This window comes from Saccoglossus kowalevskii, chromosome 18 (assembly GCF_978046115.1).
Source record: "Saccoglossus kowalevskii chromosome 18, keSacKowa6.1, whole genome shotgun sequence".
NCBI lineage: Eukaryota > Metazoa > Hemichordata > Enteropneusta > Harrimaniidae > Saccoglossus > Saccoglossus kowalevskii.
The window spans coordinates 22995589-23012150 of NC_140658.1; the positions used below are offsets into that span (position 1 = coordinate 22995589).

General features: G+C 41.8%; 27 non-coding genes across 27 annotated transcripts; all 27 read right to left on the minus strand.

Annotated features, from left to right (window-relative positions):
- Nucleotides 1-954: 954 nt before the first annotated feature.
- TRNAT-UGU (transfer RNA threonine (anticodon UGU)) lies at nt 955-1027 on the minus strand. The gene has a single exon. It is a non-coding gene; the product is annotated as a tRNA-Thr (tRNA).
- Nucleotides 1028-1535: 508 nt separating this feature from the next.
- Nucleotides 1536-1608, minus strand: TRNAT-UGU (transfer RNA threonine (anticodon UGU)). The gene has a single exon. It is a non-coding gene; the product is annotated as a tRNA-Thr (tRNA).
- A 500-nt stretch (nt 1609-2108) lies between these two features.
- Nucleotides 2109-2181, minus strand: TRNAT-UGU (transfer RNA threonine (anticodon UGU)). Its single transcript has one exon. It is a non-coding gene; the product is annotated as a tRNA-Thr (tRNA).
- Nucleotides 2182-2690: 509 nt separating this feature from the next.
- Nucleotides 2691-2763, minus strand: TRNAT-UGU (transfer RNA threonine (anticodon UGU)). The gene has a single exon. It is a non-coding gene; the product is annotated as a tRNA-Thr (tRNA).
- A 509-nt stretch (nt 2764-3272) lies between these two features.
- On the minus strand, nt 3273-3345 carry TRNAT-UGU (transfer RNA threonine (anticodon UGU)). The gene has a single exon. It is a non-coding gene; the product is annotated as a tRNA-Thr (tRNA).
- Nucleotides 3346-3854: 509 nt separating this feature from the next.
- Nucleotides 3855-3927, minus strand: TRNAT-UGU (transfer RNA threonine (anticodon UGU)). Its single transcript has one exon. It is a non-coding gene; the product is annotated as a tRNA-Thr (tRNA).
- A 509-nt stretch (nt 3928-4436) lies between these two features.
- Nucleotides 4437-4509, minus strand: TRNAT-UGU (transfer RNA threonine (anticodon UGU)). The gene has a single exon. It is a non-coding gene; the product is annotated as a tRNA-Thr (tRNA).
- A 508-nt stretch (nt 4510-5017) lies between these two features.
- TRNAT-UGU (transfer RNA threonine (anticodon UGU)) lies at nt 5018-5090 on the minus strand. The gene has a single exon. It is a non-coding gene; the product is annotated as a tRNA-Thr (tRNA).
- Nucleotides 5091-5598: 508 nt separating this feature from the next.
- TRNAT-UGU (transfer RNA threonine (anticodon UGU)) lies at nt 5599-5671 on the minus strand. The gene has a single exon. It is a non-coding gene; the product is annotated as a tRNA-Thr (tRNA).
- Nucleotides 5672-6176: 505 nt separating this feature from the next.
- Nucleotides 6177-6249, minus strand: TRNAT-UGU (transfer RNA threonine (anticodon UGU)). Its single transcript has one exon. It is a non-coding gene; the product is annotated as a tRNA-Thr (tRNA).
- A 508-nt stretch (nt 6250-6757) lies between these two features.
- TRNAT-UGU (transfer RNA threonine (anticodon UGU)) lies at nt 6758-6830 on the minus strand. The gene has a single exon. It is a non-coding gene; the product is annotated as a tRNA-Thr (tRNA).
- Nucleotides 6831-7338: 508 nt separating this feature from the next.
- TRNAT-UGU (transfer RNA threonine (anticodon UGU)) lies at nt 7339-7411 on the minus strand. Its single transcript has one exon. It is a non-coding gene; the product is annotated as a tRNA-Thr (tRNA).
- Nucleotides 7412-7919: 508 nt separating this feature from the next.
- On the minus strand, nt 7920-7992 carry TRNAT-UGU (transfer RNA threonine (anticodon UGU)). Its single transcript has one exon. It is a non-coding gene; the product is annotated as a tRNA-Thr (tRNA).
- A 508-nt stretch (nt 7993-8500) lies between these two features.
- Nucleotides 8501-8573, minus strand: TRNAT-UGU (transfer RNA threonine (anticodon UGU)). Its single transcript has one exon. It is a non-coding gene; the product is annotated as a tRNA-Thr (tRNA).
- Nucleotides 8574-9081: 508 nt separating this feature from the next.
- On the minus strand, nt 9082-9154 carry TRNAT-UGU (transfer RNA threonine (anticodon UGU)). Its single transcript has one exon. It is a non-coding gene; the product is annotated as a tRNA-Thr (tRNA).
- Nucleotides 9155-9662: 508 nt separating this feature from the next.
- TRNAT-UGU (transfer RNA threonine (anticodon UGU)) lies at nt 9663-9735 on the minus strand. Its single transcript has one exon. It is a non-coding gene; the product is annotated as a tRNA-Thr (tRNA).
- A 509-nt stretch (nt 9736-10244) lies between these two features.
- Nucleotides 10245-10317, minus strand: TRNAT-UGU (transfer RNA threonine (anticodon UGU)). The gene has a single exon. It is a non-coding gene; the product is annotated as a tRNA-Thr (tRNA).
- A 508-nt stretch (nt 10318-10825) lies between these two features.
- On the minus strand, nt 10826-10898 carry TRNAT-UGU (transfer RNA threonine (anticodon UGU)). Its single transcript has one exon. It is a non-coding gene; the product is annotated as a tRNA-Thr (tRNA).
- Nucleotides 10899-11407: 509 nt separating this feature from the next.
- On the minus strand, nt 11408-11480 carry TRNAT-UGU (transfer RNA threonine (anticodon UGU)). The gene has a single exon. It is a non-coding gene; the product is annotated as a tRNA-Thr (tRNA).
- Nucleotides 11481-11988: 508 nt separating this feature from the next.
- On the minus strand, nt 11989-12061 carry TRNAT-UGU (transfer RNA threonine (anticodon UGU)). Its single transcript has one exon. It is a non-coding gene; the product is annotated as a tRNA-Thr (tRNA).
- A 508-nt stretch (nt 12062-12569) lies between these two features.
- Nucleotides 12570-12642, minus strand: TRNAT-UGU (transfer RNA threonine (anticodon UGU)). The gene has a single exon. It is a non-coding gene; the product is annotated as a tRNA-Thr (tRNA).
- Nucleotides 12643-13150: 508 nt separating this feature from the next.
- On the minus strand, nt 13151-13223 carry TRNAT-UGU (transfer RNA threonine (anticodon UGU)). Its single transcript has one exon. It is a non-coding gene; the product is annotated as a tRNA-Thr (tRNA).
- A 508-nt stretch (nt 13224-13731) lies between these two features.
- TRNAT-UGU (transfer RNA threonine (anticodon UGU)) lies at nt 13732-13804 on the minus strand. Its single transcript has one exon. It is a non-coding gene; the product is annotated as a tRNA-Thr (tRNA).
- Nucleotides 13805-14312: 508 nt separating this feature from the next.
- Nucleotides 14313-14385, minus strand: TRNAT-UGU (transfer RNA threonine (anticodon UGU)). The gene has a single exon. It is a non-coding gene; the product is annotated as a tRNA-Thr (tRNA).
- A 508-nt stretch (nt 14386-14893) lies between these two features.
- TRNAT-UGU (transfer RNA threonine (anticodon UGU)) lies at nt 14894-14966 on the minus strand. Its single transcript has one exon. It is a non-coding gene; the product is annotated as a tRNA-Thr (tRNA).
- A 508-nt stretch (nt 14967-15474) lies between these two features.
- On the minus strand, nt 15475-15547 carry TRNAT-UGU (transfer RNA threonine (anticodon UGU)). The gene has a single exon. It is a non-coding gene; the product is annotated as a tRNA-Thr (tRNA).
- Nucleotides 15548-16056: 509 nt separating this feature from the next.
- TRNAT-UGU (transfer RNA threonine (anticodon UGU)) lies at nt 16057-16129 on the minus strand. The gene has a single exon. It is a non-coding gene; the product is annotated as a tRNA-Thr (tRNA).
- Between the last annotated feature and the right edge of the window lie 433 nt (nt 16130-16562).

Genomic DNA, 16562 nt, shown 5'->3' on the forward strand with positions numbered 1-16562 from the left:
TGACCCCTGGTTTACAAGACCAGTTCTCTAACCACTGAGCTAAGAAGGCTAGTTGGACTCTTCAACATTCGTACGAAATTAAAATGAGTCACATTAATATGCTTGTATTCAGTGGTTTCAGTGGTTTTCAGACCGCAATTAACCGCTATAACCACGGAGCTAAGGAGGCGGCTTGTAGCCTTGAAGATACCGTGTAGGAGTTGCCCCTAAGAAATTCGAAGAAATGGCTTCTGTCTTAACCACAGAGCTAAGAGGCGGCTTGCATTGCAAATTTACTCATATCAATGCGCCTGTCTTGATAAGTTTGAGTTACACACCCATTACACATGCAACATTGACTGGTATGTCAAACATTAAAAATTCTCTCTAGTGGAAACCCCCTATGAGATTCGAACTAATGACCCTGGTTTACAAGACCAGTTCTCTAACCACTGAGCTAAGAAGGCTAGTTGGACTCTTCAACATTCGTACGAAATTAAAATGAGTCACATTAATATGCCTGTATTCAGTGGTTTCAGTGGTTTTCAGACCGCAATTAACTGTAGGAGTTGCCTCAATGAAAGTGAGAAATTGAGTTGAGTCAAAAAATTCGCTTGTCTTGATTGGTTTCAGTAACTCACTCATCGCCCATAAACATACAACATTGACTGGTTTGTTCATCCAAGATGGGAAATTAGCTGTAGGAGTTGCCCTTATGAAATTCGAACTCATGGCCCCGCTATAACCACGGAGCTAAGGAGGCAGCTTGTAGCCTTGAAGATACCGTGTAGGAGTTGCCCCTATGAAATTCGAAGTAATGGCTTATGTCTTAACCACAGAGCTAAGGAGGCGGCTTGCATTGCAAATTGACTCATATCAATGCGCCCGTCTTGATAAGTTTGAGTTACACACTCATTACACATAAACATGCAACATTGACTGGTATGTCAAACATTAAAAATTCTCTATAGTGGAGGCCCCCTATGAGATTCGAACTCATGACCCCTGGTTTACAAGACCAGTGCTCTAACCACTGAGCTAAGGAGGCTAGTTGGACTCTTCTACATTCGTACGAAATTAAAATGAGTCACATTAATATGCTTGTATTGAGTGGTTTCAGTGGTTTTCAGACCGCAATTAACTGTAGGAGTTGCCTCAATGAAAGTGAGCAATTGAGTTGAGTCAAAAAATTCGTTTGTCTTGATTGGTTTCAGTAAATCACTCATCGCCCATAAACATACAACATTGACTGGTTTGTTCATCCAAGATGGGAAATTAGCTGTAGGAGTTGCCCTTATGAAATTCGAACTCATGGCCCCGCTATAACCACGGAGCTAAGGAGGCAGCTTGTAGCCTTGAAGATACCGTGTAGGAGTTGCCCCTAAGAAATTCGAAGTAATGGCTTATGTCTTAACCACAGAGCTAAGGAGGCGGCTTGCATTGCAAATTGACTCATATCAATGCGCCCGTCTTGATAAGTTTGAGTTACACACTCATTACACATAAACATGCAACATTGACTGGTATCTCAAACATTAAAAATTCTCTATAGTGGAGGCCCCCTATGAGATTCGAACTCAAGACCCCTGGTTTACAAGACCAGTGCTCTAACCACTGAGCTAAGGAGGCTAGTTGAACTCTTCAACATTCGTACGAAATTAAAATGAGTCACATTAATATGCTTGTATTGAGTGGTTTCAATGGTTTTTAGACCGCAATTAACTGTAGGAGTTGCCCCAATGAAATTGAGTTGAGTCAAAAAATTCGCTTGTCTTGAATGGTTTCAGTAACTCACTCATGGCCCATAAACATACAACATTGACTGGTTTGTTCATCCAAGATGGGAAATTAGCTGTAGGAGTTGCCCTTATGAAATTCGAACTCATGGCCCCGCTATAACCACGGAGCTAAGGAGGCGGCTTGTAGCCTTGAAGATACCGTGTCGGAGTTGCCCCTAAGAAATTCGAAGTAATGGCTTCTGTCTTAACCACAGAGCTAAGGAGGCGGCTTGCATTGCAAATTGACTCATATCAATGCGCCTGTCTTGATAAGTTTGAGTTACACACTCATTACAGATAAACATGCAACATTGACTGGTATGTCAAACATTAAAAATTCTCTCTAGTGGAAGCACCCTATGAGATTCGAACTCATGACCCCTGGTTCACAAGATCAGTGCTCTAACCGCTGAGCTAAGGAGGCTAGTTGGACTCTTCAACATTCGTACGAAATTAAAATGAGTCACATTAATATGCTTGTATTGAGTGGTTTCAGTGGTTTTCAGACCGCAATTAACTGTAGGAGTTGCCTCAATGAAAGTGAGAAATTGAGTTGAATCAAAAAATTCGCTTGTCTTGATTGGTTTCAGTAACTCACTCATCGCCCATAAACATACAACATTGACTGGTTTGTTCATCCAAGATGGGAAATTAGCTGTAGGAGTTGCCCTTATGAAATTCGAACTCATGGCCCCCGCTATAACCACAGAGCTACGGAGGCGGCTTGTAGCCTTGAAGATACCGTGTAGGAGTTGCCCCTAAGAAATTCGAAGTAATGGCTTCTGTCTTAACCACAGAGCTAAGGAGGCGGCTTGCATTGCAAATTGACTCATATCAATGCGCCTGTCTTGATAAGTTTGAGTTACACACTCATTACACATAAACATGCAACATTGACTGGTATGTCAAACATTAAAAATTCTCTCTAGTGGAAGCACCCTATGAGATTCGAACTCATGACCCCTGGTTCACAAGACCAGTGCTCTAACCACTGAGCTAAGGAGGCTAGTTGGACTCTTCAACATTCGTACGAAATTAAAATGAGTCACATTAATATGCTTGTATTGAGTGGTTTCAGTGGTTTTCAGACCGCAATTAACTGTAGGAGTTGCCTCAATGAAAGTGAGAAATTGAGTTGAGTCAAAAAATTCGCTTGTCTTGATTGGTTTCAGTAACTCACTCATCGCTCATAAACATACAACATTGACTGGTTTGTTCATCCAAGATGGGAAATTAGCTGTAGGAGTTGCCCTTATGAAATTCGAACTCATGGCCCCCGCTATAACCACAGAGCTACGGAGGCGGCTTGTAGCCTTGAAGATACCGTGTAGGAGTTGCCCCTAAGAAATTCGAAGTAATGGCTTCTGTCTTAACCACAGAGCTAAGGAGACGGCTTGCATTGCAAATTGAGTCATATCAATGCGCCTGTCTTGATAAGTTTGAGTTACACACTCATTACACATAAACATGCAACATTGACTGGTATGTCAAACATTAAAAATTCTCTCCAGTGGAAGCACCCTATGAGATTCGAACTCATGACCCCTGGTTCACAAGACCAGTGCTCTAACCACTGAGCTAAGGAGGCTAGTTGGACTCTTCAACATTCGTACGAAATTAAAATGAGTCACATTAATATGCTTGTATTGAGTGGTTTCAGTGGTTTTCAGACCGCAATTAACTGTAGGAGTTGCCTCAATGAAAGTGAGAAATTGAGTTGAGTAAAAAAAAACGCTTGTCTTGATTGGTTTCAGTAACTCACTCATCGCCCATAAACATACAACATTGACGGGTTTGTTCATCCAAGATGGGAAATTAGCTGTAGGAGTTGCCCTTATGAAATTCGAACTCATGGCCCCCGCTATAACCACAGAGCTGCGGAGGCGGCTTGTAGCCTTGAAGATACCGTGTAGGAGTTGCCCCTAAGAAATTCGAAGTAATGGCTTCTGTCTTAACCACAGAGCTAAGGAGGCGGCTTGCATTGCAAATTGACTCATATCAATGCGCCTGTCTTGATAAGTTTGAGTTACACACTCATTACACATAAACATGCAACATTGACTGGTATGTCAAACTTTAAAAATTCTCTCTAGTGGAAGCCCCCTATGAGATTCGTACTCATGACCCCTGGTTTACAAGACCAGTGCTCTAACCACTGAGCTAAGGAGGCTAGTTGGACTCTTCTACATTCGTACGAAATTAAAATGAGTCACATTAATATGCTTGTATTCAGTGGTTTCAGTGGTTTTCAGACCGCAATTAACTGTAGGAGTTGCCTCAATGAAAGTGAGAAATTGAGTTGAGTCAAAAAATTCGCTTGTCTTGATTGGTTTCAGTAACTCACTCATCGCCCATAAACATACAACATTGACTGGTTTGTTCATCCAAGATGGGAAATTAGCTGTAGGAGTTGCCCTTATGAAATTCGAACTCATGGCCCCCGCTATAACCACAGAGCTACGGAGGCGGCTTGTAGCCTTGAAGATACCGTGTAGGAGTTGCCCCTAAGAAATTCGAAGTAATGGCTTCTGTCTTAACCACAGAGCTAAGGAGGCGGCTTGCATTGCAAATTGAGTCATATCAATGCGCCTGTCTTGATAAGTTTGAGTTACACACTCATTACACATAAACATGCAACATTGACTGGTATGTCAAACATTAAAAATTCTCTCTAGTGGAAGCCCCCTATGAGATTCAAACTCATGACCCCTGGTTTACAAGACGAGTGCTCTAACCACTGAGCTAAGGAGGCTAGTTGGACTCTTCAACAGTCGTACGAAATTAAAATGAGTCACATTAATATGCTTGTATTGAGTGGTTTCAGTGGTTTTCAGACCGCAATTAACTGTAGGAGTTGCCTCAATGAAAGTGAGAAATTGAGTTGAGTCAAAAAATTCGCTTGTCTTGATTGGTTTCAGTAACTCACTCATCGCCCATAAACATACAACATTGACTGGTTTGTTCATCCAAGATGGAAAATTAGCTGTAGGAGTTGCCCTTATGACATTCGAACTCATGGCCCCGATATAACCACGGAGCTAAGGAGGCGGCTTGCAGCCTTGAAGATACCGTGCAGGAGTTGCCCCTAAGAAATTCGAAGTAATGGCTTCTGTTTTAACCACAGAGCTAAGGAGGCGGCTTGCATTGCAAATTGAGTCATATCAATGCGCCTGTCTTGATAAGTTTGAGTTACACACTCATTACACATAAACATGCAACATTGACTGGTATGTCAAACATTAACAATTCTCTCTAGTGGAAGCCCCCTATGAGATTGGAAATCATGACCCCTGGTTTACAAGACCAGTGCTCTAACCACTGAGCTAAGGAGGCTAGTTGGACTCTTCAACAGTCGTACGAAATTAAAATGAGTCACATTAATATGCTTGTATTCAGTGGTTTCAGTGGTTTTCAGACCGCAATTAACTGTAGGAGTTGCCTCAATGAAAGTGAGAAATTGAGTTGAGTCAAAAAATTCGCTTGTCTTGATTGGTTTCAGTAACTCACTCATCGCCCATAAACATACAACATTGACTGGTTTGTTCATCCAAGATGGAAAATTAGCTGTATGAGTTGCCCTTATGAAATTCGAACTCATGGCCCCGCTATAACCACGGAGCTAAGGAGGCAGCTTGTAGCCTTGAAGATACCGTGTAGGAGTTGCACCTAAGAAATTCGAAGTAGTGGCTTCTGTCTTAACCACAGAGCTAAGGAGGCGGCTTGCATTGCAAATTGAGTCATATCAATGCGCCTGTCTTGATAAGTTTGAGTTACACACTCATTACACATAAACATGCAACATTGACTGGTATGTCAAACATTAAAAATTCTCTCTAGTGGAAGCCCCCTATGAGATTCGAACTCATGACCCCTGGTTTACAAGAACAGTGCTCTAACCACTGAGCTAAGGAGGCTAGTTGGAGTCTTCAACATTCGTACGAAATTAAAATGAGTCACATTAATATGCTTGTATTGAGTGGTTTCAGTGGTTTTCAGACCGCAATTAACTGGAGTTGCCTCAATGAAAGTGAGAAATTGAGTTGAGTCAAAAAATTCGCTTGTCTTGATTGGTTTCAGTAACTCACTCATAGCCCATAAACATACAACATTGACTGGTTTGTTCATCCAAGATGGAAAATTAGCTGTAGGAGTTGCCCTTATGAAATTCGAACTCATGGCCCCGCTATAACCACGGAGCTAAGGAGGCAGCTTGTAGCCTTGAAGATATCGTGTAGGAGTTGCCCCTAAGAAATTCGAAGTAATGGCTTCTGTCTTAACCATAGAGCTAAGGAGGCGGCTTGCATTGCAAATTGAGTCATATCAATGCGCCTGTCTTGATAAGTTTGAGTTACACACTCATTACACATAAACATGCAACATTGACTGGTATGTCAAACATTAAAAATTCTCTCTAGTGGAAGCCCCCTATGAGATTCGAACTCATGACCCCTGGTTTACAAGACCAGTGCTCCAACCACTGAGCAAAGGAGGCTAGTTGCACTCTTCAACATTCGTACGAAATTAAAATGAGTCACATTAATATGCTTGTATTGAGTGGTTTCAGTGGTTTTCAGACCGCAATTAACTGTAGGAGTTGCCTCAATGAAAGTGAGCAATTGAGTTGTGTCAAAAAATTCGTTTGTCTTGATTGGTTTCAGTAACTCACTCATCGCCCATAAACATACAACATTGACTGGTTTGTTCATCCAAGATGGGAAATTAGCTGTAGGAGTTGCCCTTATGAAATTCGAACTGATGGCCCCGCTATAACCACGGAGCTAAGGAGGCGGCTTGTAGCCTTGAAGATACCGTGTAGGAGTTGCCCCTAAGAAATTCGAAGTAATGGCTTCTGTGTTAACCACAGAGCTAAGGAGGCGGCTTGCATTGCAAAGTGAGTCATATCAATGCGCCTGTCTTGATAAGTTTGAGTTACACACTCATTACACATAAACATGCAACATTGACTGGTATGTCAAACATTAAAAATTCTCTCTAGTGGAAGACCCCTATGAGATTCAAACTCATGACCCCTGGTTTACAAGACCAGTGCTCTAACCACTGAGCTAAGGAGGCTAGTTGGACTCTTGAACAGTCGTACGAAATTAAAATGAGTCACATTAATATGCTTGTATTGAGTGGTTTCAGTGGTTTTCAGACCGCAATTAACTGTTGGAGTTGCCTCAATGAAAGTGAGAAATTGAGTTGAGTCAAAAAATTCGCTTGTCTTGATTGGTTTCAGTAACTCACTCATCGCCCATAAACATACAACATTGACTGGTTTGTTCATCCAAGATGGAAAATTAGCTGTAGGAGTTGTCCTTATGAAATTCGAACTCATGGCTCCGCTATAACCACGGAGCTAAGGAGGCAGCTTGTAGCCTTGAAGATACCGTGTAGGAGTTGCACCTAAGAAATTCGAAGTAGTGGCTTCTGTCTTAACCACAGAGCTAAGGAGGCGGCTTGCATTGCAAATTGAGTCATATCAATGCGCCTGTCTTGATAAGTTTGAGTTACACACTCATTACACATAAACATGCAACATTGACTGGTATGTCAAACATTAAAAATTCTCTCTAGTGGAAGCCCCCTATGAGATTCGAACTCATGACCCCTGGTTTACAAGACCAGTGCTCCAACCACTGAGCAAAGGAGGCTAGTTGCACTCTTCAACATTCGTACGAAATTAAAATGAGTCACATTAATATGCTTGTATTGAGTGGTTTCAGTGGTTTTCAGACCGCAATTAACTGTAGGAGTTGCCTCAATGAAAGTGAGCAATTGAGTTGTGTCAACAAATTCGTTTGTCTTGATTGGTTTCAGTAACTCACTCATCGCCCATAAACATACAACATTGACTGGTTTGTTCATCCAAGATGGGAAATTAGCTGTAGGAGTTGCCCTTATGAAATTCGAGCTCATGGCCCCGCTATAACCACGGAGCTAAGGAGGCGGCTTGTAGCCTTGAAGATACCGTGTAGGAGTTGCCCCTAAGAAATTCGAAGTAATGGCTTCTGTCTTAACCACAGAGCTAAGGAGGCGGCTTGCATTGCAAAGTGAGTCATATCAATGCGCCTGTCTTGATAAGTTTGAGTTACACACTCATTACACATAAACATGCAACATTGACTGGTATGTCAAACATTAAAAATTCTCTCTGGTGGAAGACCCCTATGAGATTCAAACTCATGACCCCTGATTTACAAGACCAGTGCTCTAACCACTGAGCTAAGGAGGCTAGTTGGACTCTTCAACAGTCGTACGAAATTAAAATGAGTCACATTAATATGCTTGTATTGAGTGGTTTCAGTGGTTTTCAGACCGCAATTAACTGTTGGAGTTGCCTCAATGAAAGTGAGAAATTGAGTTGAGTAAAAAAAATCGCTTGTCTTGATTGGTTTCAGTAACTCACTCATCGCCCATAAACATACAACATTGACTGGTTTGTTCATCCAAGATGGAAAATTAGCTGTAGGAGTTGCCCTTATGAAATTCGAACTCATGGCTCCGCTATAACCACGGAGCTAAGGAGGCAGCTTGTAGCCTTGAAGATACCGTGTAGGAGTTGCACCTAAGAAATTCGAAGTAGTGGCTTCTGTCTTAACCACAGAGCTATGGAGGCGGCTTGCATTGCAAATTGAGTCATATCAATGCGCCTGTCTTGATAAGTTTGAGTTACACACTCATTACACATAAACATGCAACATTGACTGGTATGTCAAACATTAAAAATTCTCTCTAGTGGAAGCCCCCTATGAGATTCGAACTCATGACCCCTGGTTTACAAGACCAGTGCTCTAACCACTGAGCTAAGGAGGCTAGTTGGACTCTTCAACATTCGTACGAAATTAAAATGAGTCACATTAATATGCTTGTATTGAGTGGTTTCAGTGGTTTTCAGACCGCAATTAACTGTAGGAGTTGCCTCAATGAAAGTGAGAAATTGATTTGAGTCAAAAAATTCGCTTGTCTTGATTGGTTTCAGTAACTCACTCATCGCCCATAAACATACAACATTGACTGGTTTGTTCATCCAAGATGGAAAATTAGCTGTAGGAGTTGCCCTTATGAAATTCGAACTCATGGCCCCGCTATAACCACGGAGCTAAGGAGGCGGCTTGCAGCCTTGAAGATACCGTGCAGGAGTTGCCCCTAAGAAATTCGAAGTAATGGCTTCTGTTTTAACCACAGAGCTAAGGAGGCGGCTTGCATTGCAAATTGAGTCATATCAATGCGCCTGTCTTGATAAGTTTGAGTTACACACTCATTACACATAAACATGCAACATTGACTGGTATGTCAAACATTAAAAATTCTCTCTAGTGGTAGCCCCCTATGAGATTGGAACTCATGACCCCTGGTTTACAAGACCAGTGCTCTAACCACTGAGCTAAGGAGGCTAGTTGGACTCTTCAACAGTCGTACGAAATTAAAATGAGTCACATTAATATGCTTGTATTGAGTGGTTTCAGTGGTTTTCAGACCGCAATTAACTGTTGGAGTTGCCTCAATGAAAGTGAGAAATTGAGTTGAGTCAAAACATTCGCTTGTCTTGATTGGTTTCAGTAACTCACTCATCGCCCATAAACATACAACATTGACTGGTTTGTTCATCCAAGATGGAAAATTAGCTGTAGGAGTTGCCCTTATGAAATTCGAACTCATGGCCCCGCTATAACCACGGAGTTAAGGAGGCGGCTTGTAGCCTTGAAGATACCGTGTAGGAGTTGCCCCTAAGAAATTCGAAGTAATGGCTTCTGTCTTAACCACAGAGCTAAGGAGGCGGTTTGCATTGCAAATTGAGTCATATCAATGCGCCTGTCTTGATAAGTTTGAGTTACACACTCATTACACATAAACATGCAACATTGACTGGTATGTCAAACATTAAAAATTCTCTCTAGTGGTAGCCCCCTATGAGATTCGAACTCATGACCCCTGGTTTACAAGACCAGTGCTCTAACCACTGAGCTAAGGAGGCTAGTTGGACTCTTCAACAGTCGTACGAAATTAAAATGAGTCACATTAATATGCTTGTATTCAGTGGTTTCAGTGGTTTTCAGACCGCAATTAACTGTAGGAGTTGCCTCAATGAAAGTGAGAAATTGAGTTGAGTCAAAAAATTCGCTTGTCTTGATTGGTTTCAGTAACTCACTCATCGCCCATAAACATACAACATTGACTGGTTTGTTCATCCAAGATGGGAAATTAGCTGTAGGAGTTGCCCTTATGAAATTCGAACTCATGGCCCCCGCTATAACCACAGAGCTACGGAGGCGGCTTGTAGCCTTGAAGATACCGTGTAGGAGTTGCCCCTAAGAAATTCGAAGTAATGGCTTCTGTCTTAACCACAGAGCTAAGGAGGCGGCTTGCATTGCAAATTGAGTCATATCAATGCGCCTGTCTTGATAAGTTTGAGTTACACACTCATTACACATAAACATGCAACATTGACTGGTATGTCAAACATTAAAAATTCTCTCTAGTGGAAGCCCCCTATGAGATTCAAACTCATGACCCCTGGTTTACAAGACCAGTGCTCTAACCACTGAGCTAAGGAGGCTAGTTGGACTCTTCAACAGTCGTACGAAATTAAAATGAGTCACATTAATATGCTTGTATTGAGTGGTTTCAGTGGTTTTCAGACCGCAATTAACTGTAGGAGTTGCCTCAATGAAAGTGAGAAATTGAGTTGAGTCAAAAAATTCGCTTGTCTTGATTGGTTTCAGTAACTCACTCATCGCCCATAAACATACAACATTGACTGGTTTGTTCATCCAAGATTGAAAATTAGCTGTAGGAGTTGTCCTTATGAAATTCGAACTCATGGCCCCGCTATAACCACGGAGCTAAGGAGGCAGCTTGTAGCCTTGAAGATACCGTGTAGGAGTTGCCCCTAAGAAATTCGAAGTAGTGGCTTCTGTCTTAACCAAAGAGCTAAGGAGGCGGCTTGCATTGCAAATTGAGTCATATCAATGCGCCTGTCTTGATAAGTTTGAGTTACACACTCATTACACATAAACATGCAACATTGACTGGTATGTCAAACATTAAAAATTCTCTCTAGTGGTAGCCCCCTATGAGATTCGAACTCATGACCCCTGGTTTACAAGACCAGTGCTCTAACCACTGAGCTAAGGAGGCTAGTTGGACTCTTCAACAGTCGTACGAAATTAAAATGAGTCACATTAATATGCTTGTATTCAGTGGTTTCAGTGGTTTTCAGACCGCAATTAACTGTAGGAGTTGCCTCAATGAAAGTGAGAAATTGAGTTGAGTCAAAAAATTCGCTTGTCTTGATTGGTTTCAGTAACTCACTCATCGCCCATAAACATACAACATTGACTGGTTTGTTCATCCAAGATGGGAAATTAGCTGTAGGAGTTGCCCTTATGAAATTCGAACTCATGGCCCCCGCTATAACCACAGAGCTACGGAGGCGGCTTGTAGCCTTGAAGATACCGTGTAGGAGTTGCCCCTAAGAAATTCGAAGTAATGGCTTCTGTCTTAACCACAGAGCTAAGGAGGCGGCTTGCATTGCAAATTGAGTCATATCAATGCGCCTGTCTTGATAAGTTTGAGTTACACACTCATTACACATAAACATGCAACATTGACTGGTATGTCAAACATTAAAAATTCTCTCTAGTGGAAGCCCCCTATGAGATTCAAACTCATGACCCCTGGTTTACAAGACCAGTGCTCTAACCACTGAGCTAAGGAGGCTAGTTGGACTCTTCAACAGTCGTACGAAATTAAAATGAGTCACATTAATATGCTTGTATTGAGTGGTTTCAGTGGTTTTCAGACCGCAATTAACTGTAGGAGTTGCCTCAATGAAAGTGAGAAATTGAGTTGAGTCAAAAAATTCGCTTGTCTTGATTGGTTTCAGTAACTCACTCATCGCCCATAAACATACAACATTGACTGGTTTGTTCATCCAAGATTGAAAATTAGCTGTAGGAGTTGTCCTTATGAAATTCGAACTCATGGCCCCGCTATAACCACGGAGCTAAGGAGGCAGCTTGTAGCCTTGAAGATACCGTGTAGGAGTTGCCCCTAAGAAATTCGAAGTAGTGGCTTCTGTCTTAACCAAAGAGCTAAGGAGGCGGCTTGCATTGCAAATTGAGTCATATCAATGCGCCTGTCTTGATAAGTTTGAGTTACACACTCATTACACATAAACATGCAACATTGACTGGTATGTCAAACATTAAAAATTCTCTCTAGTGGAAGACCCCTATGAGATTCAAACTCATGACCCCTGGTTTACAAGACCAGTGCTCTAACCACTGAGCTAAGGAGGCTAGTTGGACTCTTCAACAGTCGTACGAAATTAAAATGAGTCACATTAATATGCTTGTATTGAGTGGTTTCAGTGGTTTTCAGACCGCAATTAACTGTTGGAGTTGCCTCAATGAAAGTGAGAAATTGAGTTGAGTCAAAAAATTCGCTTGTCTTGATTGGTTTCAGTAACTCACTCATCGCCCATAAACATACAACATTGACTGGTTTGTTCATCCAAGATGGAAAATTAGCTGTAGGAGTTGTCCTTATGAAATTTGAACTCATGGCTCCGCTATAACCACGGAGCTAAGGAGGCAGCTTGTAGCCTTGAAGATACCGTGTAGGAGTTGCACCTAAGAAATTCGAAGTAGTGGCTTCTGTCTTAACCACAGAGCTAAGGAGGCGGCTTGCATTGCAAATTGAGTCATATCAATGCGCCTGTCTTGATAAGTTTGAGTTACACACTCATTACACATAAACATGCAACATTGACTGGTATGTCAAACATTAAAAATTCTCTCTAGTGGAAGCCCCCTATGAGATTCGAACTCATGACCCCTGGTTTACAAGACCAGTGCTCCAACCACTGAGCAAAGGAGGCTAGTTGCACTCTTCAACATTCGTACGAAATTAAAATGAGTCACATTAATATGCTTGTATTGAGTGGTTTCAGTGGTTTTCAGACCGCAATTAACTGTAGGAGTTGCCTCAATGAAAGTGAGCAATTGAGTTGTGTCAACAAATTCGTTTGTCTTGATTGGTTTCAGTAACTCACTCATCGCCCATAAACATACAACATTGACTGGTTTGTTCATCCAAGATGGGAAATTAGCTGTAGGAGTTGCCCTTATGAAATTCGAGCTCATGGCCCCGCTATAACCACGGAGCTAAGGAGGCGGCTTGTAGCCTTGAAGATACCGTGTAGGAGTTGCCCCTAAGAAATTCGAAGTAATGGCTTCTGTCTTAACCACAGAGCTAAGGAGGCGGCTTGCATTGCAAAGTGAGTCATATCAATGCGCCTGTCTTGATAAGTTTGAGTTACACACTCATTACACATAAACATGCAACATTGACTGGTATGTCAAACATTAAAAATTCTCTCTGGTGGAAGACCCCTATGAGATTCAAACTCATGACCCCTGATTTACAAGACCAGTGCTCTAACCACTGAGCTAAGGAGGCTAGTTGGACTCTTCAACATTGGTACGAAATTAAAATGAGTCACATTAATATGCTTGTATTGAGTGGTTTCAGTGGTTTTCAGACCGCAATTAACTGTAGGAGTTGCCTCAATGAAAGTGAGAAATTGATTTGAGTCAAAAAATTCGCTTGTCTTGATTGGTTTCAGTAACTCACTCATCGCCCATAAACATACAACATTGACTGGTTTGTTCATCCAAGATGGAAAATTAGCTGTAGGAGTTGCCCTTATGAAATTCGAACTCATGGCCCCGCTATAACCACGGAGCTAAGGAGGCGGCTTGCAGCCTTGAAGATACCGTGCAGGAGTTGCCCCTAAGAAATTCGAAGTAATGGCTTCTGTTTTAACCACAGAGCTAAGGAGGCGGCTTGCATTGCAAATTGAGTCATATCAATGCGCCTGTCTTGATAAGTTTGAGTTACACACTCATTACACATAAACATGCAACATTGACTGGTATGTCAAACATTAAAAATTCTCTCTAGTGGTAGCCCCCTATGAGATTGGAACTCATGACCCCTGGTTTACAAGACCAGTGCTCTAACCACTGAGCTAAGGAGGCTAGTTGGACTCTTCAACAGTCGTACGAAATTAAAATGAGTCACATTAATATGCTTGTATTGAGTGGTTTCAGTGGTTTTCAGACCGCAATTAACTGTTGGAGTTGCCTCAATGAAAGTGAGAAATTGAGTTGAGTCAAAAAATTCGCTTGTCTTGATTGGTTTCAGTAACTCACTCATCGCCCATAAACATACAACATTGACTGGTTTGTTCATCCAAGATGGAAAATTAGCTGTAGGAGTTGCCCTTATGAAATTCGAACTCATGGCCCCGCTATAACCACGGAGTTAAGGAGGCGGCTTGTAGCCTTGAAGATACCGTGTAGGAGTTGCCCCTAAGAAATTCGAAGTAATGGCTTCTGTCTTAACCACAGAGCTAAGGAGGCGGTTTGCATTGCAAATTGAGTCATATCAATGCGCCTGTCTTGATAAGTTTGAGTTACACACTCATTACACATAAACATGCAACATTGACTGGTATGTCAAACATTAAAAATTCTCTCTAGTGGTAGCCCCCTATGAGATTCGAACTCATGACCCCTGGTTTACAAGACCAGTGCTCTAACCACTGAGCTAAGGAGGCTAGTTGGACTCTTCAACAGTCGTACGAAATTAAAATGAGTCACATTAATATGCTTGTATTGAGTGGTTTCAGTGGTTTTCAGACCGCAATTAACTGTAGGAGTTGCCTCAATGAAAGTGAGAAATTGATTTGAGTCAAAAAATTCGCTTGTCTTGATTGGTTTCAGTAACTCACTCATCGCCCATAAACATACAACATTGACTGGTTTGTTCATCCAAGATGGAAAATTAGCTGTAGGAGTTGCCCTTATGAAATTCGAACTCATGGCCCCGCTATAACCACGGAGCTAAGGAGGCGGCTTGCAGCCTTGAAGATACCGTGCAGGAGTTGCCCCTAAGAAATTCGAAGTAATGGCTTCTGTTTTAACCACAGAGCTAAGGAGGCGGCTTGCATTGCAAATTGAGTCATATCAATGCGCCTGTCTTGATAAGTTTGAGTTACACACTCATTACACATAAACATGCAACATTGACTGGTATGTCAAACATTAAAAATTCTCTCTAGTGGTAGCCCCCTATGAGATTGGAACTCATGACCCCTGGTTTACAAGACCAGTGCTCTAACCACTGAGCTAAGGAGGCTAGTTGGACTCTTCAACAGTCGTACGAAATTAAAATGAGTCACATTAATATGCTTGTATTGAGTGGTTTCAGTGGTTTTCAGACCGCAATTAACTGTTGGAGTTGCCTCAATGAAAGTGAGAAATTGAGTTGAGTCAAAAAATTCGCTTGTCTTGATTGGTTTCAGTAACTCACTCATCGCCCATAAACATACAACATTGACTGGTTTGTTCATCCAAGATGGAAAATTAGCTGTAGGAGTTGCCCTTATGAAATTCGAACTCATGGCCCCGCTATAACCACGGAGTTAAGGAGGCGGCTTGTAGCCTTGAAGATACCGTGTAGGAGTTGCCCCTAAGAAATTCGAAGTAATGGCTTCTGTCTTAACCACAGAGCTAAGGAGGCGGTTTGCATTGCAAATTGAGTCATATCAATGCGCCTGTCTTGATAAGTTTGAGTTACACACTCATTACACATAAACATGCAACATTGACTGGTATGTCAAACATTAAAAATTCTCTCTAGTGGTAGCCCCCTATGAGATTCGAACTCATGACCCCTGGTTTACAAGACCAGTGCTCTAACCACTGAGCTAAGGAGGCTAGTTGGACTCTTCAACAGTCGTACGAAATTAAAATGAGTCACATTAATATGCTTGTATTCAGTGGTTTCAGTGGTTTTCAGACCGCAATTAACTGTAGGAGTTGCCTCAATGAAAGTGAGAAATTGAGTTGAGTCAAAAAATTCGCTTGTCTTGATTGGTTTCAGTAACTCACTCATCGCCCATAAACATACAACATTGACTGGTTTGTTCATCCAAGATGGGAAATTAGCTGTAGGAGTTGCCCTTATGAAATTCGAACTCATGGCCCCCGCTATAACCACAGAGCTACAGAGGCGGCTTGTAGCCTTGAAGATACCGTGTAGGAGTTGCCCCTAAGAAATTCGAAGTAATGGCTTCTGTCTTAACCACAGAGCTAAGGAGGCGGCTTGCATTGCAAATTGAGTCATATCAATGCGCCTGTCTTGATAAGTTTGAGTTACACACTCATTACACATAAACATGCAACATTGACTGGTATGTCAAACATTAAAAATTCTCTCTAGTGGAAGCCCCCTATGAGATTCAAACTCATGACCCCTGGTTTACAAGACCAGTGCTCTAACCACTGAGCTAAGGAGGCTAGTTGGACTCTTCAACAGTCGTACGAAATTAAAATGAGTCACATTAATATGCTTGTATTGAGTGGTTTCAGTGGTTTTCAGACCGCAATTAACTGTAGGAGTTGCCTCAATGAAAGTGAGAAATTGAGTTGAGTCAAAAAATTCGCTTGTCTTGATTGGTTTCAGTAACTCACTCATCGCCCATAAACATACAACATTGACTGGTTTGTTCATCCAAGATTGAAAATTAGCTGTATGAGTTGTCCTTATGAAATTCGAACTCATGGCCCCGCTATAACCACGGAGCTAAGGAGGCAGCTTGTAGCCTTGAAGATACCGTGTAGGAGTTGCCCCTAAGAAATTCGAAGTAGTGGCTTCTGTCTTAACCAAAGAGCTAAGGAGGCGGCTTGCATTGCAAATTGAGTCATATCAATGCGCCTGTCTTGATAAGTT